Source organism: Triturus cristatus, chromosome 3_2 (assembly GCF_964204655.1).
Source record: "Triturus cristatus chromosome 3_2, aTriCri1.1, whole genome shotgun sequence".
Taxonomy (NCBI): domain Eukaryota; kingdom Metazoa; phylum Chordata; class Amphibia; order Caudata; family Salamandridae; genus Triturus; species Triturus cristatus.
This window is the reverse complement of record NC_140584.1, coordinates 448,756,095-448,768,949: the sequence shown is the minus strand read 5'-3', so window position 1 is coordinate 448,768,949 and position 12,855 is coordinate 448,756,095. Positions and strand designations below refer to the sequence as shown.

The 12,855-nt window shown below is 45.9% G+C and overlaps 1 protein-coding gene and 1 long non-coding RNA gene across 3 annotated transcripts in view; one reads left to right on the top strand and one right to left on the bottom strand.

Moving 5' to 3' along the window:
- The window catches only part of LOC146857517 (uncharacterized), a 318,469-nt gene that overhangs the window by 303,610 nt on the left and 2,004 nt on the right, over positions 1-12,855 (bottom strand). The gene's annotated exons all lie outside the window — the stretch shown is intronic.
- Positions 2,098-12,855, top strand: part of GTF2H1 (general transcription factor IIH subunit 1) — a 412,621-nt gene continuing 401,863 nt past the window's right edge. For both annotated transcript variants that reach the window (XM_085648057.1, XM_085648058.1), the window contains exon 1: positions 2,098-2,199. The gene's annotated coding sequence lies outside the window, so the exon portion shown is untranslated. The remainder of the gene's footprint in view (positions 2,200-12,855) is intronic.

Below are 12,855 nucleotides of genomic sequence, written 5' to 3'. Positions count from 1 at the left end.
GGCACTCCAACACCTTTGGGTCTATTGAGTTCATATTTTATAAACAAGCATCAGAGAAAATGCAACAGATGTTGCCCAAGACTTTCCATTAACTGTACTGCAAGGTTTGGTTGTTGAAGGTCCGGTGACTGAAGCTTACTAAAGCAACAAACATCAGAGTGGGAGGGGTTTGGGTAAATCGTCGCATTTTGAAGTCAGAGAAAATTAAAGAGGCGGTTTCTAAAATAGTGTCTGACAATTCATCTCAGTATTTCAACGGGATGGGGAGATTAAGTGACGGGTGACAAAGCTGAACCACCAAAGACAGGCAAACCGTGACACGAGCAGGAATCAAAGAAATAAAATAGTCCCTCAAATGAACACAGAAGAGTAATGTTAACAGTAATTGGGAGGTGCTCTTTGGGAGGAAACCAAACACAAAAAAGAGGGACAAAGAGGAAGGATTAACCACTAGCAAGCAAGCTATTTTGAACGACAATCAAAGGGACGAGTAAAAAGGCAATGGACCGGCTGTAAGCCCAAAGACTGAATACAGCAGGATAAAAAGAGACAGTGCATAAGCTGCCTAGGCTCTACCTAAAAATTAGAAAAGAACAAGATGTACAGGCCTGTTTTCAATCGTTTGAGCGCTTGCAATCAAAATGCAGGGGGAGCAGCTGTGCAAACGGAGAGGTTTCCATGCCGCCTGAGACATCTCGCAACAACACAACAACAGTAGAAAACAGTACTTTTTCCGAAACACATGCCGAAACAAAAGAAAACAACAGTGTGCAGAAACAAGCCTAAATGCACACAAGTGAAAGGTTACAAGTAATAGTGCCATGCTCCATGAGACGGAGCAACACACAAGAAGGATGGACATATAAGAAAGATCAACCACATGGAAGCAAGCCTTTAAACTTGAAGCAGCAAATCAAAGGCTATGGGCCGGCTGTAAGCCCACAGAGTGTACATATGTATCGAAGAGACAGAGCATGCGCTGCCTAGCCGAGACCTAAAAATAATTCTTGCATCCTTTTCCTCAAGTACTCACTCCCAGGAAACCAGCATGATAGCCACATAAATCCTCTCACTTTGAAGACTGAGAAAGAAAAGTAAATACTAAGCTCCCTGGAATACATAGTGTGACATATGACCTCAATCTTAGACTGGACAGCAAATGTGACAAGATAAGAAAAACACTTATAGGACTGTTTACAGAAATCTGACGAATACAATTTGGGCAAGGGAAAGGACGAACTCGAGCTGGACAGCCTAAAAGAAATAAAGCTAGCAAAAAACAGAAAGCAAACTAATGTGAGTTAAAAACCACAATGCCAATGGTAATCAATCTGCGGAATACATTCCCAAAGAAGAATTCCGAATGCTCCCAAGATGTCTCAACATCTGCTCGTGCCTACATAAAATGAATGTGTCCTTGTGTAATGTAAGTGTAATGTAACGGATACTCATGTAAAGCGCTCGGGTCGAGCTGGCGCTATATAAAAACTGCAACCCCGCCCCCAACCCCCAAATAGAATTAGGAAACCAAACAGTAGGCTTCGACCTACAAAAGCAGACAGGGGGAGGGAGGGAGGTGAGGGCGCATGGACTCAAACCATCCGTAATTTGTTCGTTATGCCACTATCGCCTCGGGAACTCAATGACAGCACAGATTCAAACTGCCATGGTACTGCCAACGCTCCTTCCTAGCTTGTCAACAATCCCTCCTCCCATCCACGATCACGGGCGGCAGCTATAAGACCTACCTACCCAAGTATAAAGCAGCTGTTACGGGTCGGTTCAGACTACTGCTCGATCGCTGACTCACTCTTAAAAGGTAACCGCAAAAAAAACATACAACTGCGATTTCAGCAATAGTTAACCAATAGTGTGTGGGACGGTGGGGCCATGTAACATAAGACAGTCAGACCGCTCAAGTGTTTATACACTACGGAAGCATGTGCTTGAAACACAGCCAATGAGGAGCTCGGATTCTTTGTCACGCACTAGGATTGGAAGAGGTATCGACATATCTCCTATCCGAGGTCATGTTACAAAATACTAGTCTCGCCCTGGTCCAGGCGACTCTCAAAATATGTTCAGACTCGCGATTGGTTTTAATGCGACCCGGAAGCACTGATATTACGGACACATGTCATCCCGTTTAAAGAGTAATACCGGATAACAGACATTAAGCTGAATTCACGGACGGTCTTTGTAAGTAGCGCTGAGCGGGAAGGGCGGTCTCTTTACTTTCAATGGATTTATTAAATTAATTCTTACCACATGAACTCCAGAGGTTTTTACTGCGCACTGTAAAATATCTTCTTGGAAAATGTAGGACATTTAATCCGTAGAAGATGAGACCTTAGAAACTCACATAATCTTGTGATAAATTGCGTATGAAACTCCCACAGCATCGTAGAGCCCACAAATCAACATTAACCACACCTCGCCATTTCAAAAAAGTGATTTGTTTTGTATCTGGGTGTCAGACCAGTGTATTAGACCGACCCCTCAAAACTACCGAGTTTTCCTTCAATATCAGTTAGAGATAACTTTGGCATCGATTAAAAGCTGCCCGTAAATTTCTATGAAATGTCGTGCTAATGTTTCGACATTTTGCATTCAACACTGAATGAACAATTTCAATTAGTTAAAGTCAGGATTGTCAGTACTCTGTATGACGTGCTTTCGTTCTACCAATCTGACATTATCCAAAACTCGTAGTATGCTGTTATTCCTGATTGAAAAGGGAAACCCCTAGAGTAAGCAAACCAACGTGGAACACTAAAGCGCAACCCACATCTTTGGCAATCCGAGTAAGTAAAAGTTCTTCCCTAGATTGGAGTAAGGCAGGGTCCTTTCCAGCGTTTACTGCCGCAAACGCTATCTTTCGAAGGCAGACACAGCACAGTGTGACACTTGGCTTAAAAGAGAAAGAACTCTGTCCTAATCCCTCCCAGACGGGCGAGGGCCCTTGAGCTCCCAGGCCGATACATGCACCTTACCTTCTTTCCCTGCTCTCACAGATGACACAAGCCTCGGATGGTGCAAAAAGGCCGCAGCATCTGTTTATTCACATATTGACTTGAGAAAACACACCGCTCAAGTTTCGATATCCAGAACCTCATCATTGCTCCAGATTGTGTGTAGCTCAGGTTCAGTATCCATAATAGCATTTTGTGACCATGCCCTGAGAGAATTCCCCTTTCCAGCTAGGGTCTAGCACATCTCCTGCAGCTTACTAGGATACACCTCGCTGCCAAGTGCTGTGGACGGACCTCGTGCCTGGTCTGCAAGTGCTGTCTGCTCTCTGTTGACCCCATGCTGACCTACAGCTTGCTTCCCTTGCGGTTAGGCATCACCAGGGCACGAGCTTCAGCGACCCCACCTTTGGTTATTGCTAGGGTGACCAGACGTTCCCGTTTTCCCAGGACAGTCCCCGTTTTTGGAGAAGTGTCCCGACACTTTTCTCCAAGTGACTCAAATGTCCCTGTTTTCAAACAGTGTCCAGGTTAAACACAGAAATGTCCCTGTTTTTCATTGTTCCGGTTGAGCATGCACGCGCATGCTCTCTTTGCACTGTTTACGGCATGTGTCGTCACTGAGGTGAGCGCTGTAGCAAGAAGGGAAATCCTTTGAAGAGAAATATTTTACACACAGCACCACTTACGTCATCGTGCCAGCCAAAGTTTCTACTTTGGATTAAACAATGTTTCTTCATCCTGTAGCTTGTATTCATAGCAATACAAACTTTTCAGTAGCCCTTATGCATACCGTGCAAGGATTAATGCATTGCTCATTGCATGCTTTAGTCATAACCAATTGATGCATGCTCTGAGTTCTCCATATCAAAGCTATGACTTGACCTTTTGAATGACCTTTCAGATCACTGCAAACTGTTTAGCTGGAAAGGACTTAAAGGAGCAGTATTAACACCTGTGGAAGAGGCGAGCAGCGCTGCTTGAGCTTATTGCACTATGAGATGATACCAATGGCTAGAGTGCACTATACATACCCCAGTAAGGTAACATGACATCCCAGCAGTGACCACGCAAATGTAGGAGAACTGTGTGGTCGGCCAGCCTTTGCCATCCTTAAGACCCTAAGGCAGTAATACCTGGAGAGAAGTGTTTTTTTTACATTGGTCCATGGCTGCCGTTTGGCAATTGAGCATTCCGCAGTTTACCTCCCATGCTTTTCTGTCATGAGCAACTAAGCAACATTGGTGAGTTGTACTTTACGTGGTGCTGACGTGCAGCGATAGAAACGAGCATTGATAAACCTAGTAAATCTGGCGTTTGCTAGACTGTGATGTTTCATTGATTTTTGGCAAATATATGCTATAGTCCTTAAAAGTGTAAATGTAATAAAAAGTACTAATGCTGCTGTGTAAAGGAGAGGGGTGCCAATAAAAGACAGCGGATTTGTTGTCTGTAATGCTTCATCTCGGTCTGTGGAGGGCGCGGTCATTGTAGTCCTTTTTCTAGGTCTATGACAGCTGTCAAACAGTCCTACTTTTATGTCGATGGTTACTGCAAACCGTAGTCCTACTTTTATGTCTATGACCTGTCCCCGTTTTTTGTTTTGAGAATCTGGTCACCCTAGGTTATTGCGCTTCTTCTGCTGTCTCTTTGTGCTGTCCCCGCCTTGTTGCCTGTGGTTTAACGACCTTGGACAGCCCACCCCTCATTCTACCAATCTGGCATTATCAAAAATGCATGGTATGCTTTCATTCACAATTAAAAAGTGAAACCTACTCAACTTCGCAAACCAACGTGGAACATTAAAGCGCAACACACATCTTTGGCAATCCGAGCAAGGCAGGGTCCGTTCCAGTCGCAAACCCTATCTTCCGAAGGCAGGCACAGCACAGTGTGACACTTGCTTTAAAAGAGAAAAAACTCTGTCCCGCGTAGATTGTAATGTACAGCAACATTTAAATTGGGCCTAATACCCCTATCAGGGGTGCCAGAGCATTTACCTACAGGGTGTAGCATGCAGTTGTAATGTACTGCTTTTCAGCATGTGTAGTAGTGAACTACATTAAAGCCCGCCACTGGCAGCGGCATGTGACTTGTTCCTTCAGTTATTCCTTACCTATTCAGTTGGTGATGAAGGGGTTAATGCTGTGAACTGGTACACAACTGGGCGGTGGGCTGGACCCATAACAATTTAGTCCTATGTGAGTAAGACTATCGCATAGTATTGGGGAAGTATTATCCAGCCTGTATGAACTACAATCGATTCCCCACCACTCAGTGTTATGGTATTAGTAGGAAAAGAGGGTTATATCTTTTATTGTATTGAAGTTGTTTTTATGTATCACTTCCTACCCGTCGAGTCATTAACGCGCTTTATGCCAGGCAATGCTCCCAAACCCAGGGTTAGGTTTTTTTCTCCTTTTTCACTGTGGTTATTGTAGGTTTTTTAAATTAGTCTTGTGTTTTGATGGAAACCATTATATGCATTTACAGCATTTTCTATTTGGTAGACTAAACTATTCGGCATGGGGAATAATCTTTAGGCTGGACGGTATGTCAATTCATGCACACCAGTGCTTTAAACCGGCACTTCTCTACTGCCGTGGAGAGTACCGGTACTCATGAAAAGGTAGGCTCATTGGCTGTGCTGGTGAGCAGGAGTGAAACGTGTCTCTGGCAGCCAAGGCGCTACTTCTGCAGCCCCTGATCTGAGCCCCAGCTTAGCTATTCAGCAGGGCTCATTTGAATAATGTCCAGTTGCTCACCATCACGCTGTGTTTGACAGAGCAGAGTCCATTCAGGTCCCGTGCTGTCAATCACATTATATTGTACACTTCTGCAAATACAGTAATCATGGCAGTCCCCTGGCAGTGACTATCAGGCTATGGCCAGTCCGGCCCTGGTGACAATTAAAAAAGCCATGGTAGGTTAAGAGAAAAGATGGCTTTTTATCATACCATAGTCTTTTGTGTGTCTGCCTGTTTTCGTAAGAAAAAAGTGAGAGAAAGAGAGAATCCAGACACTCTCAGGAGGTATTTTAAAGAAAATGTGTGGCACTTTGTTTGTACATGTCTGCTCGGCAACAAAGATTCATAGATAACGTAAAAGGGAGGGTTGGTGGGTGAGTGAGTGGATGGATGAGTGAGCAAGGGTGGATGTATAGATGGATGAATGCATGGATGAGTGAAAGCAAGCATGGGTGAAAGAGGGTGGATGATTGGATAAAAGGGCGGAAGATGGGTGGATAAGTGAAAGATTGGATGGATGAATGAAAGGTAGGGAGGATTGATAAAAGGGTGGATGATGGATGGGTGAAAGGGATTGAGTGAAAGAGTGGATGGAGTTAAGAAGGTAAAACAGATGGATGTGTGAGAGGATGAATGGATAGGTTTGGAGATGGATAGGTTTGGATAGACGGAATGGTGAAAAACTGAATGATTGAAAGACTGAATAGACAATAGAATGTAAAGGTTATATGGTGGACATCAGCAAGTAAATGGTAGGATGAAAGGATGAATGGATAGATCGATGGAAGAGACAAGAGATATCTTCTGGGGAGGGTCATGATGAGTTGCTCATTTGCTTGGTGCCATAAGAGCTTTGGTTCAACGTGGGGATATTTGCAGTTTCTTCCCAGTCGCGTGCTCAAAAATATATAGTATTGTGCCTAACAGCAATTAACAGTATGACATTAAGAAGGTGCAATTATTGCAAAAAAAGGAAATGGTAACAAATTATCACATTTCTCTTTCATTTTGTGTAATGAGTTAACCTGCTTTGTTTATATAAACACATTTCTCATGTGTTGTAGTATGTGTTGCAACTAATATAGAAGTTGTTGGGTATCAAGTCTTGCCCTTAGCCCCGCCCCACCCCCTCTCTACACCTCCAGCTCATTTTAATGAGTACCTGCACTTATTTTTTTCCTGTTTAAAGCACTGATGCACACAGTTGGCAGTTTTAATAGATAAGCAACAGGAGATTAGCTACTGTTAAGTTATAATTGTATGGCTTTTAACTGGCAGAAATACATTAATAAGGATTTAGGCAAACAGGCATGTGACTTAGAGTAAGCAATGCTCAGAGAGAAGGCATGCAGGGGATGGAAGGTAAGTAGAAGGTTATTTGACAGAAAAGGGCAGGAAACTATTAGACGTTTAAAGGCAAGATCAATTTTCCTCTGCATTCAGAGAAGACTTTTTTGAGATTGCATGAAATCTGAAGATGCTAAACTATAAAATGAAACCATGTTATTTGCACATGAAACAGTGCTTTTAGGTGATATTGATAAGCACTAGAGTCAAGTAAACATTATATTCCCTGAAAAGCGAAACTGAGCTTAGCGTATGGAAGCTTGAAGTAATGGCTAGCCCAACATATAGGGAAGTTTTAAGAGATTTAGGCCAGATTCATAGGCATTAGTGACCTCCTGATCATACGGTAGGGAATACACTGTGTAAATAATGAAGATATTGAAAAGGAGACTGTGCAAATGCTTGAGTGGTTGTTTTTTGATGTTTACCCTTAAACATTTGTCTCATAGTATTAATTACAAAAGTGAAGTGGGATCTATTTTAGATGTCCCTGGTTGTAGCATGGCACAAGATGGGGGATGAGGAAAGCTTCCCAGACAGTGGAAGTGTATTGCCTGCATTAATGTGCCTGGAGAACCAAGACCGTGAAATGACGAGGATGTTGGGTCTAATTTTAGCAATTCTGTTAACTTTGCTAGCATGGTGCTGCTAAATGAGGAGGGGATGAGTCCTTTCAGCCAGAGCTGCTGTCGTTGGAACTGAGGAACCAGGTTCAAGTCCAGTTGTTGGCTCAATATCATGTGATTCTGGGCAAATCACTTAATATCCCTGTGGCTAAAAAAAAAACTATAAAAAAAACAAACACCTTGTGTAATGCAAATCTGAGGCTCATGCAAAGTTCTCTGCTGCCTATGGTACAAGCTTGTATTATGTAAATGATTAAAGGAGGATGACAGATTTTACATAAACCCGTGGATATCCTCCTGCCATACAAAAACCAGCGTAAACAGTAACAACCTAATTAGAATTTATTTTTGGATATAAACACTTACATTGTTCATAAATTACTATTGCACATCCCTAGACAAAGCCCAGCATTTCACGTGTACACTTATGCTTTCTGCATTGCTTGTTAACAGTGCTGATGTTGGAATGCCAACCTGTCTTGTATTTGAATATTGGCAACAATAGAAAGTGAAATCAGAAAGTTTGTACATGCACCTGTTTTTAGATGCACATAGAGATAACACTGAGGCACCCAAGATTTCACAAGGAGCAAAAATAGTTTCTACTTGGTTGTAATGTTGTCTTCTTTTGTAATTCTAACAAGATCATGGTACTTTTACTTGCTCTTTTGCTTTAAAATCTATGCAAGTTGTTTTGCCATTGTTTTTAGAAATAAACTAAACTATTAGGATTTGTTCCAGTTTTTGTAACCATATTGTAGTCTTATCAGAATGGGTGCCATTGATCTCTTCCCAGATGATAGATTTGTAAATATCTGCTTTTACCCTCCTCAATCTGAGGCAGTAATTGATGAATTGGCATCAGTCCTATCAATCAAATTGGAGAGACCAAATTCTAAGCTTTGTTGTGCATGTGAAGTACAGTTGGGGACGTAGAAAATGTGTCTGTGAACTTAAACTCCTACATTTTTCCCAACTTTCATTCTAATGATATCCTGTTGCTCAAAAAGCAAGATGGGGACTGTGTAGTACTGCTGCTAGCGGCTCTCTATCGGATTCTTGCGTTTGCAGTTTCTCAAGGAGGTGGAGAGGAGGGGCTATTTGTTGCGGAGCGGCATGCAGGACTGCTCCGGTCCAGTGCCTAGGTATAAGTCATACTTACCTGCTGATTGAGGTCCGGGCGGTGCTGCTGGTGGCCTCAAAAGTTTTTCGGGTGGCAGGAACAGTTGGAGCAACGAGTTGAGGGGTTTGTTGGAGGCAGCTTCTCAGCGCCGGACATTATGCTAGGTGTGCTCTGGTGGCGGCAATGGCACCTAAGAGCGCTAGAGCAGCCAACGATTGGGCTGAAACCGCGACCTCTGAATTCCGAACCACTGAGCAGTCTAAGTTCAGGCAGGAGAATACTAGCAATGGAGCTGCTGTGAAGAAGGTGAAGCCCAACCCTAGGAAAGGTGCAGAGAGTCTGTCTTGCCTGGTTGGAAAGAAACTTTCTGACCAGGATACCCAAACATGCGGGCCACAAGGGGCTTGAGGGCAGTGCCACAGCTGCAAATTTCAGTCAATCACCAAGTTCTTTTCCATGCCCCCCCCCCCCCTTTGGTAAATTGGTCTGCACAGCTGCACTCTAAATAGTAGGCGGCACCTCGGGGGACACTAAACCTGAGGTCATTTTAAAGGATCATGCTGTGCCTGCCCGGCTCGGCCTGTCCACTGTTGAAGGTATGAGTGGAGACCCAGGCTCAGCATTCAGCAACTTACCTACAGAGTACTTAGCGGGCTGCAGGACACAACAGCCTGGAAGCAATGAAAACGGTGCAGGTCAGTGGCAAGGACGGAGCATTTGGTTCATATGAGGTGGTTCATGAGACCACGAGTGCACAGGGTTCAGATGGTCCAGAGTCTCAGAATGGTCAGCCCTTTGGGGCTCAATTACAAGAGACAGTAACCACCTCTAGTGCTTGCCCTAAGAGTCAGAGCGTGGGAAAAAAAAAATCTGTGGTGACAATCTAGAGGGTAATGCAGCTGGTCTAGTAATAACGATCTGGGCAACAGTAAGCACATGGTTGACTTCACAGGCCTGGATAAGAGCCTGGACAACTCCTGTGACTGGGAGATGCATTTTTCTGGTTTACTGATGGTTCAGATTCCCCGGGGCTTAGTCCCAATGACTCAGAAAATGTCCTCTGTTTATCTGTCTCAGGGGCCAGCGAGAGTAGTCTTTTGAGTGAGCCAAGCTCTACAGTTAAGCAAGTTAAAGCAACAAAGAAAAACAAGAGAGGATTTGATCCTCTAAATAAAGAGGTAGGCAGGTCCCAGGTGACTGCAGCATTGAAGTTGGACTATTCGGCCTTGCAGCAGGTATATTCCGAATATTTTGGTCCTGTTAAAAAGAGCCAGCCAACTCCCATTGAGGAGGCCGATGAGCTCTCGCTGAGGCTAATCTATAGCTCTATAAAACAGCATCAAGCAGAGACTCCTGCTGATAGTCGAAGTGCTCTGCTTGCGGCTAAGAAATTGCAAGGAAACCACCTTAAGGCCTAAGCCATATTTTGGATCTTCGCAAAGGCGCCTTGACCTGAACTAATTTCATGGAATTTGGAGTCAGAGGTACAAAGAGTACATCGATTTTTTTTTTTTTTTTTTTTTTTTTTTTTAAACCTTTATTTACATTTCAATCAATTACACTTATGGGCCTACAACCCCCGGGGCCGGCCGCTAAACAATCAGAATAACAGAAAGCAGGTCTATCCAGTCAGTACCTCGGGGAGCAAAATCTCGACGCTAGCATAATCTCAGTCTCTGAACAGCCCAAGTAGGAGACCAGGATAATAAAGGTTTACATTTTATAATAGAAAAGGATGGAAGGATCAGGTGCCAAACAGTTTCCCAGCAGCGAAAAATGGCAGGCAGAACGATGAACGTAAACAATACACAGCAGTCTATCTAAAAAATGGCGCTGAAACAGGAAGTTCAGGATATGGAGGAATGACACGGCCATTTGCGCCTGCAACCCCCTGCCCCAAGACCCAGGAAACTCCACGGAAATTATGGCACTCCGGAAACAGCAGTGATTAACAACAAAGGAGTACTACCATGCTGATCCCAGAAAAAGACAAAGAAGAATAAGAGAAGAAAAGGAGGCCATAGAAAAAGGAGGTGAGAGACTAAAGGATCCCCCCCCCCCCCCCCAACCCCCCACCCTGCACCTCTGCAGATGAGTACGGCCCCTCCCCCCAGCAGTGTGCCTGTCGCCCCGGTACCAGACCCGAAATATAGAAGAAACAGAGAAAAGAAGTAGGAAAGGAGCCCCCACCAGACGGGGGGGGTAGAGAGAGTATTAATAAACTGGAGGAGGGCCTGCAAAACATGCCCCCGGCTTCTCCCTCCCGCACCACACGGTTACCCATAAAGCATACAATAACGAACACAAGATCTACCCTGTCAAAGAGGAGTAAGGAGCATTACGCACTTGGTGCACTAACAGTTATGCCGTGAGAGCACACAACTCCCGAGCCCGCCCGCCTAGTAGGTGACCACCTCGGAAGGGTCAGCATCATCCTTGGCCACTCTTTGCAAACCCACCCATGCATACCCCTCGTCCCAGTGCCATGTCCAATGTTACCAGGAAGAGAAGTGTCCAATAAAACTCAGGAAGCGACACACAGAGGTAGGGTAGAGGGCTCTGAAGATCGACACAGTCAGCTCTAGGGAGGATCGTCTTTCCCGATGCCGAGCCAGGATTTACACTGCACACCAGGCCCAGGAAGGCGGAATCAGCCAGGGCGGGCGACCGTTGCTTGGACGTTGCCTGGGTCGTCGGAGACCGCGCACGGGACAAGGCCACCACCCCCCACTCAGGTCCGAAACCTCCGGAACAGACCAAATCCACAGCCAGCTGATCGCACTTTAATTTACTGTCCGGAGAGTCCAGGCGTGCACTATTCACAGGGGCGGCCACGACACTGTCCCCCCATGCGCGGCGTGAGAAGTCCCAGTGCACCTGGGGATAGGCAGGCGGCAACTGTTCCGACGCTGATGTCACTCCATCGAGCTTGCTCCCCAACACCCAGGCTCCGTGATTCAGGGTGGAGTGAAGGGCACCGAGAGCCTCGAGAAGGTCACCGTACCCCAGTACAGCTCCCGGCGCTCGCTCCGCTACGCTCCTCAGAGTCGCACCCTCCCAATCCTGCTGCAACCCGGTGTACAGGATGGTGGACTCTGGCATACCAAAATGGCCGCTGGGTAGGTCCATCCCAGATAGGGACCGGGGCTCAGACACAAGCGCCTCGGGTTCCAAGGCACTGGTAACTGGGTTCCGAGGGCAGGCAAACAATGTGTCCGGTGTGTGGTCACGGGCCACAGTCGTCCCCATCACGGACCAGCGCCCGCGAAAATCCGGGAGCAGCCCGCAAGAATCGGGTACGGGCGGCGTCCGGGCAGCTCACCGGCGAAGGCTGAAGCAATCACCGGAGAGTCTTGGAGTCGCCACCTCGGGCACGCACTCGTTCAGTTACGCTTTGTGGTAGGAGCGACCACGGCAAAGCGCAGTCCGACATTCGCACCACTCCGGCAGTCCGACCCCACCCAGTCACCAAAGGCCGTTGTTGTTGCACTACCGCCCGGCCACGGCGTTCACTCGAGGTCCCGGCTCCGGGGCTCCACAGGCCGCAAACTTCAGACGGACATTTCTCCGGCGGTACCGCTTCCAGAAACTTCGGGGTCACACGGCCGGTTGCCGCTCGCGTTCACCAACGCGGGTAGATAGCGCAGGCTAAGGATCTCGTGCAGGATATCTGTGCGGGGTGCGGAGGTTCACGGAGCCGGGAGCCTACGCTGCCATCCCGGTCGCCATCTTGGCTCCTCCCCCATCGATTTTCTTTTGATTAAGAAACAGGGCTGTGCATCAGGAGAAAGTACTAGCCGACCCTGAGCTGTCCTTGTGTACTTTGGGATTTTCTTTATTGATGCAAGCTATCTTCTGGATTCTGTACCTGCCGATTAAATCAGCCTACATTGGGATACTCTGGGTGCACTTATTACCATGGATGAAATCCAGGCGTCGCTTAATGATCTTCTGTCTGGTAACGCCATTGGGGCTGGCAGGATCCCACAACTCATGGTCTTTTGCTAATATTGTGGTTTTCCTTGTAAAAATGGCACATGAGC